At 33.6% G+C, this 8,900-nt stretch overlaps 1 pseudogene; it reads right to left on the reverse strand.

Annotated features, from left to right (window-relative positions):
* Positions 1-1,224: 1,224 nt before the first annotated feature.
* LOC102599409 (UDP-glycosyltransferase 74E2-like) lies at positions 1,225-8,262 on the reverse strand (annotated as a pseudogene).
* Between the last annotated feature and the right edge of the window lie 638 nt (positions 8,263-8,900).

Here is an 8,900-nt window from a genome sequence, read left to right on the forward strand (position 1 = left end):
TTTTTCCCAATAATATTAGGGCCTAATTTAGATGATCTAATTAAGAATAATTAACTCATTTTAATTAATTCATAAATGAGGAGATGAGCAGCGAGGTGGTGTTGGTATCTAGCCGGAGAGGAGAGAGAGACAAAGGGACGAGAAGAAGAGTCGGTGGTCAAAATATGTATTTGATTAGCATTACAATAAAAATAACTTTTAACCACAATAAATAGACACATTAATAAAGAATGCTAAAGTCTTTACCGGCATTAGTTAAGTGTCATTAGATCCAGTGTCGCTAAAGGCTTTAGAGACATATACAAAGATTGCTAATTGATGTTAATTAATTGCCGCTAAAAAATATTTTTGATGTAGTGTAGGTGTATATATATTTGATAAAATATAGATATGTATTTGACAAAATATACACATGTATCTAATCAGTGACGGATCCAGAATTTTAAGATCATGGTTCTCACATGTTGGGCGCCAACAATTCAGCTTCAAAACCAAAGCATCTATCACGACTTATTGCTTGTGGGTGCTCAACTGTTCAATATATTAGTTTTAAATATTTTCTGTTTAATTTCACATGTTACGCATCGAGATTAATGGATGCTTGAGCACTCAAAACCTATAACGTAGATCCACCCATATATCTAATATAAATGTTTATGTATCTTATAAAGTGTACATACATGTATTTGAGTTAATATTATACGTATTTATGAGAAAATAATTTCTGACGCTAGAAAAAAATGAAAAGAAATTTAGAAAAGAATTGGAGAAGAAATTCAGGAAAGAAACAATGGAAAGATTTCTGATGCCAAATGAATGGGAAGAATATTGAGTTTATTGGATTTTTTTTGGGATCAAAGATATGGGAAATACTCTACCGTCGTTATAAGCATAATTAATTTGCTTCAAAATTGATGTGTTTCGGTTATATTTCATATTTAAATACACATAATTAGATGTATTTGCTTAGTATGTATCGGAGATACTCTGAATGCGTCAGATACATATATCTAGGAATCGAAATATGACACAAATTATAATATCAAAAGCTCACATGAAGACAAGTAATTAATCCGAAACTAGTGAAATTTGTGTTGTTTGCTATTTAAAAAATAGGAGGAGAATACTAGGAAGATTCATGTCAAACTTTGGTACTTCAATCAGAAAAATAAATTACAAAATACAAATTTATTTCTTAATTACTTTTTTATGGCTCTTAATTACTTAGGATATACTAACCAACTTGGAGACAAATTCTTCAATATTTGTATCTGAACTTCCTCCTTCATCCACAACATTTCTAGCCAATTCTTCCATTTCTTTGCATTTTCCCTAATTAATTTTCCTTTCTCTTCTTCCATCACTAGTTTTATACATTCTTCTATAACTTCTCTTCTAACTATCCCTTTTTCATCTTGTTTGGCTCTAACACCTATTTCCCAAACATCCTTCACAAGTTTTGCATTTGTTGGTTGATCTGTCCATTGTGGTATTGCCACCATTGGCACTCCCAAACTAATTGCTTCCAGAATCGAATTCCACCCACAGTGCGTCAGAAAACATCCTATTGATTGATGTTCCAACACTTTTAATTGTGGACACCATGGCACCACTAGTCCTTTTTCACTTGTTAATTCCTCTAAAAAGTCCTTGGGAAGTTTAGGTTCCTCAGTAGACCTAACAACCCACAAGAAGTTGTTGTTGCTATTCTTCAAACCCCATGCCAATTCTTCCATTTGCTCAGCTTCTACTATGGCAAAACTTCCAAATGATACATACAACACTGAGCTAATTGGTTGATGATTTAACCAATTTAGGCATTCATTTGTCTATTTGGTTTGAAGTATACTAAGACCATACTCTTTGTCATCATGTAGTCTCTTGTCTAAGTACATTGTATGGTATTGTTGGTCCAATTGTCTTTATTGGATAAAGTTTGGACATCCAATCAATTATCTACATGACAAACAATACAAGTCAAAATAGATGTATCTTGAATTATTTTTTCTAATACTCCTTTCTAACATGTATTAAAAGTTTCTTTTAGAACATTTATTTTAAAAAGAAATAGTCGTCACACACCCCCTTTAAGAAAGACATTCAATATATAGTCATAATCATAAAATCTTGCTACTATGAAAACTATAACAACCTTAATGAACATACGATTTTGTCAGTTCATTTTTTATGTAACTTCGATTAAACATCTATATAAAAGGTTAAAAAGACGGAAGAAGCACCAAAACGACCAAAATATGTTACCTCTTTCTCCAACTCATAGAAGCTGTTAATTAGGACCCAATCCACTTTGTCAAGATTTGAAAATTGATTTACCATCACTTCAAGTATTGTTGGTCCTTCAGTTTTCATATGTGCAAAAGTAGGTACATCTGATGCCTTAATTGGACATGAAAATCCAGGAATTAATATTTCTTCATCATATTTAGTAGGTGGAAGTTTTATTACCCCTTTATGTACGTGGTAATAAATATTATCCACTGCACAATTTTGTGTGAAAAATGCAGCACTTACTAATCCAAATTTTTTTGCCACTTCAACAGCCCAAGGGAGGAATGGATCATATACTATGCAATTTACAGGGCATCCACTATTTACCAATTTTTGTATAAGCTGAGACAGAGTATCTGAGCCAACTTCTTTGAATCGCGTTAGGTAGGCTTCGTAAGTTTTTGCTTGGTCGATATTAGATATGCATATATTATTTAGTGGGAAAAAGCATAAATTAGCCTCTGAACTTGTTTCGAAAAGTCAATTACACATTTTAACTATTCAGACGATCTATTACACACATGAACTTGTTTAAAGTGGTATTAATGCCCCCTTTGAAGATGACATGACAGAGAAAGTGTCTTCACCTTCCTTCAGGTGCATGAGAAGAAGAAAAAAAAATGTTAAAATGACAAATTTAAACACGTAGCACAATCTTATTGGTCATAATATAATTAAGTATTATAATTTCTAATATATTAATTATGTCAATAATTATTATTTTTTGTCTTTTTATTTGTGGCCCCCTAATTTTTTTAAAAATGTTTTTATATTTTTCTTTCTTTTGAATCTTCTTCTTCAACAATTCTTTACTTTGTCACCATTAATTGTTATTCCTCACTTTATACCCATGGACGCATATTCAAACTCTTACAGAAGAACGCTAAAAAGAAATAGAAAAGAGTGGAAAGAAGATGACTTTCATCAAAAGGTCAATAATTTTTCAATTTAAACTTTATAATTTTCCTGCTCAAGCTCATCGGAGGATATACCAAAGAAGATCACTGGAAAAAAAATATTAGTAAGCTAATGACTTCTATTGAAAATCTTATGATTATTTATGCATAAAATTCATGATTATATTGCCTAAGTTTTTCAAAATTCATTGAGGAAAATTATTGCTATATCTTTGTCTTCTCTATTTTCGTCGGAGCACCACCTACAACCATAACAATGTCGTTTTTGTCTCTAGCCGCCATCAAAAGCATATTTGATTATTCACAACAAATAATACAAATGAAATGCTTAATTTGCATCCATAATTATTGTTGACACCTAATTTTGACCCGCCACGATAGGAATTAACTTTTGAACTTCTTAATTCTTAAACAATTTTGAAATAATTGGTTTTATGAAAAACTCAAAATACTTCCCAGATTTTTAAAACGATTTTACTTATTCATGTAATATTTTAAATAGTTAATGTGTTTTATATAGGTACATATATTCTATTAGTATATTTCATAAATAGTTGAAAATCGTCATAAAAAGATTTTACACTTTTTTAAGTTAAATATTTTATTAATTTAGTTTAGTCTTAATTATAGTTATCATCTTAAGACGATTTGTTTAATTATTTTATTACTAAGCTTGATTATTTTATCTCGTTAAAATTAAGAAGCTTGTTAGTTAATTATATCAATTCGTCTTATTTAGTTACTAGCCTAATTTACTAAAAAATAAAATAAAAATAATAATAATAATAATTCAATTCGGCCACTTTCCTACTCATTGGCTAAATTCGTAATGCAATTGACCACTCAATTCGGTTAAAATTGTAGTTTATTAGCCAAATCCTTTAAGCCCATATTTTTATTTTTAAATTAATTTAAACCCAAATCTTCTAGCCAATAACTCTCAGCATTTTTAATTAATCTGGCCCACTATCATTTTACAATACAATAACAATACAATGCTCAAACCAACCGACCCAATTCCCTCTGTAATCAAGGCCCACTTCCAATTATCAGCTCCTGCTCAACTCATCCAGCCCACCATTCCAACAACTTTATACATTACATTCAACAATAATACACAACAACAATAGATATAACGTACAAGAGCAATACACCGACCCCATCCCTTTTTTCTTTCCAATTCTATGCAATATCACAGCAGGCTAAAGCAGAAGCAACGTCTCCTTCACCAGAGGTTCGTACAGCAACAACGTGCCTCGTCCTTAGGGTAGTGGGATGAGGCCACGTCGAGCTCTAAGGACGATGGGAATCGATCCATCCGTCCATCCTCCATTCCTTTTTCGGAATGGAGTTGAAATTTCAGGAAAAAAAGCTTGTCTTCCCTTAATGGTGTGAGATTTTTGAGGATTTGAATTTTGAACTAGGCCTTTTCCATCCGATTTTCAGCCCTTTCCCCCCTCAAAGTCGAACCCTACGCTCCTTTCTATATAAGACTTTACTGTTTCAATATGAAAGGGGGGGAGAGAGATTCTTCAGTTGGAAAATTTATTGAGAAATAGCCAGTGTTTAAACGGGAAGAAATACACTCAAGCGAGAACTTCTCGAAACCATTTTTGGTTCAGTTTTTGCTTCCATTTGCTGCGTTCTGTCCACTCAAATTTCGTCGGAACCTCACGTAGTGGTGGAAGCTCTTTCGTAATCATTTTGTTCCTGTCCCGATTCGCTGCTCGTCAAAAGGTATATGGCTCCTAACTCTTTTATTCACTTAGCTTCCGGTAGATGCTTGGGATTTGAGTCGTGTTAGGTGTGGGTCTGATGCGAGTGTTTGAGTACAAATGATAGAAGGTTTATTCCTTGCTTGCTGCTTTTTTTCCTGAAATTTTCAAGTTGTATGTCGCATCTACTACTGTTTTGAGTTCTTGGATTGTGTTCATCACTGTTCGTCTTGGTTATATACTTGATTGTTTTTTTTGTCGGGTTTTATTTCGAAGTGAACACTTCATTTTTCTTTCTCCAGATTGCATATGCCCTGTTTCCAGTTTTTCTCTGCAAGTTGGCCTTCCGATGTTCATTTTTTATCCCTTAAAGTGTTGTATTTTGGAGTTTCGTATGCCATGTCGTTGTTTGGGAACACTTTGCCCTTACGCATCCTAAACTCTTTAACTCATTATTTTTAGATTAATGTTGGAATAGGTTGAGATAGGGTACATCGTTAACTTGAAGAATATGGTTGCTCGTTTGTTTAAATAGGAGTCTGATTTCATCCATTTTTGTCTTCAAGATCTGACCCGTTTCATCTCTGTTTTAAAGTGAGTTTGTCGTAGGAATTTCTCCTTCCTAAAAATCCCTCTCGTTTGATTTTGCCATTTGCTGTATACTTAGAGTTAGATTCAAATCGCAATATCTACTTTGAATCATGATTTTTTTATGTGGATTGATCGCCTCAATTAGAATTTGGAAACTCATATGTGGTGCTCCTATTCATTGAACCCGTTTGGCTATTATCGGTCACGTCGTAAGTTATTAGGGTAAAAAAAAAAAAAAAAAAAAATTCAACCTACTACATTAGTCCTAATTTTCTCTGTCGGTACCCTTTGTTATATGTCTATATTCTCAACATGTGTGCGAGTTCATTTCGTTCAAAGGCATTCGTCTAAGTTTGGACAATGTTTGGTCAGTAGCTTGGTTACTTTTCCTCCAGTGATCTTAGTTGGATTAATAATGAGTTATTATTTTGGATTTTGAATTTGGGCTAGTGTTGATGTCATTTATGTTATTGCCTACTGTCGAGGTCTCTTTGTGAATAATGATTTTCCATTGTAAATTGAGATTGTTTTACCTCATGATCTAAATCATGATTGGGTTATTTTTGTCTTTTAAAAATATTTGATATCTGAACAATAGTGCATGGTTTTCTTTCTTTTTTATTTGCTTAATGCTTTTCGTTATGACAATGATCCGTTACTTATTTTCTTTTATTTTGTTTCGTTAACGCTACATGTGAATGCCGTTGGAATCCATTGGACCCCCTCTCTTTGCATTTCGTGGAGTGGGCCTTACGGGCCCAATTCTATTTTTTTATAAATTCGAAACAGCCGACGAATAGGTCACACGCAACATAGGGGATGGGAATTAAGTTTACAGATTCTGGAAAGTTGAAAAATCAGCTATATACTGCTTTTATACACCGATATACGGTCCAACCCAACAAAATACCGGATTAAAATTGAAAAAGCAGGTTGGAGGCGTCAAAGGGGATTGTATACACTTGGTATACAGTCCGATATACAAGAAAACGGGTCAAAATACGACCCGTATGCAAAGTATACACTCGTTGTATCACGATTTTCAGAAGCGAAAATGGGCTGAAGGAGGCCCAAAAAACGCAGCAACAGGCCCAAATTTGACATGCTTCTCCTTTCCCTCATTTATTATATTTGACTAACACTTTGATTATTTTATGATTCAACTTAATTAAATTCCCCAAGAGTGGTTATTTCATTTTATTTTCGAATTAAAGTATATATATTTTTGTTACTTAATTTTTATTTTAATATTAGTCTTGTTGACATTTTATGAATTATTTCCCTTTCGTTCATCCCCCCTTAAGATAAATAAAATGATAAAAATAATAATAATAGTAATAAATAAATAAGTTTATTTACTTAGTTAAAAAAAGAAGAAGTCAAATTTGTGTGTTCTTTACTTAGTTAAATTTTAAAAATATTTAGTTAAAATAAATGAGTTATCTTACTTCGTTAAACTTTCAAAATTAGTCAAAGTTGTGAGTTCTTTACTTAGTTAAATTTTAAAAATATTAATTAAAATAAATAAATTGTTTTACTTAAGTTAAAATTTCAAATTAGTCAAAATTTATTTTGGTCAAATCGTCGGTCAACCGCGAGTTAGCGGGCATTTTGAGGGCCTAACACCTTCTCGAAATGTACATTGTACTCGAACTCTTGTTTTCAATCGATTTTATCTATTTGAATCTTTTGAAAAACCTTATATTTTTCTTGATTTTTTTACTAAAAATTAAGTGGCGACTCTGTCCTTTTGGAAATTCAATTTTTCTTAAATCATAAGTTTAATCAATTTTCTAAAAATTCAGTCATTTTTCTTGTATATATCTTTTTAAGTAAAAACAGAAATGGCGACTCTGCTGGGGACTTAATTAAGTTCTAACCATAAGATTTGATTTATTTGATTAATTGTTGAAACTGTTTAATTATGCTTAATGTGTTTAAATTGATATAACTGTCATTGCATTTCATGGCATCTTCCTATTGTATGTAGAGTATATTAAGGACGGTTTCTGCATAATCGCAGCCGAACTTCTTATACTCAACCCTTTTTCGGAAGGATCGGCGATTTATTGGTACGTCATGCGTCCAATGGTTGTCGTGAATTCCAGCCTAAGTTGTCCACTTGGGTTCCCGGTCTTTCAAAGCCACTCTTTTATCTGCTTTCAACGTGTTTAAATTGATATAACTGTCATTGCATTTCATGGCATCTTCCTATTGTATGTAGAGTATATTAAGGACGGTTTCTGCATAATCGCAGCCGAACTTCTTATACTCAACCCTTTTTCGGAAGGATCGGCGATTTATTGGTACGTCATGCGTCCAATGGTTGTCGTGAATTCCAGCCTAAGTTGTCCACTTGGGTTCCCGGTCTTTCAAAGCCACTCTTAGTCAACTAGCGTAGAGCAAAACTAAATCCCTGATTTAGCGCATTTTGAACTAAGTCGACCCAACACCTAAGGCGTGTTGGGCCCATTAGAAGTCCGCCTTGTGTCTATTTGGCCCATTTGCCAATAAAAAGACAATCATACTTATGTGTTTTAATTGAAGGATGTATACGTCATTTTTAAACAAATTAATTGTCAAGTGGGGGTGGGGGTTAACTTACCTTTGTTTGTTTTTCTTGTAGGATGAATTCGACATATGAGCCGTTGAGAACCCGAATGGTGACTATACCTAATCCTTACCTCTAAGTTTGGTGGAAATTCATGAACAAGGAAGATAAAAAGAAAGTGCAAAGACACATAGGCCATCTCCCGTCATTAATGGAAATGGTGGCTTACCCGACTTGATTGGAACGATGGTGAAATTCTGGGACAGCGACAACATGGTATTTCGATTTGGGGAAGTAGAGTTGACTCCGACTATAGATGAAATTCTTGCGAGTTACGAGAGTGTTGACATGTGCAATAAGAGGAAACACCAACCCGATACTGATCTTCTCTTTCCAAAAGTATGGGATTTTGCCGAAATCAAAGAAAAATTGTCACTTGTCAAAGCTGAATGGATGGACAGGCTTCCCGGACCAAATATTCCACTTCGGAAGTTGAATTATCGATTTGGACGCGCAAGAGCTTACGAGAAGTTCAAAGAAGAGTTCGTTTCGGAAGAAAAATGGAAGGAAACACGCCCCCTTGCTTTTGCGATATGTCTACTTGGGACAATTATGTTTCCCCAAGGACCGAACTACACCATCCATCCAAGTGTAGTAATGGTTACTCATGCTATTTTTAATGGAGTAGGCTATGGGTCTGTAAGAAAATACTACAATGTGGCTCCTATGATCCTTGCTGTCATTTACAGGGCGTTGGATAGGTGTAAAAATGGCACACGTTTCTTTCAAGGGTGCAACCTGATACTTCAATGGTGGATGATGAGACACTTGATCAAA

This window comes from Solanum tuberosum, unplaced genomic scaffold (genome assembly GCF_000226075.1).
Source record: "Solanum tuberosum cultivar DM 1-3 516 R44 unplaced genomic scaffold, SolTub_3.0 scf00240, whole genome shotgun sequence".
In the NCBI taxonomy this organism is placed as follows: Eukaryota; Viridiplantae; Streptophyta; class Magnoliopsida; order Solanales; family Solanaceae; genus Solanum; species Solanum tuberosum.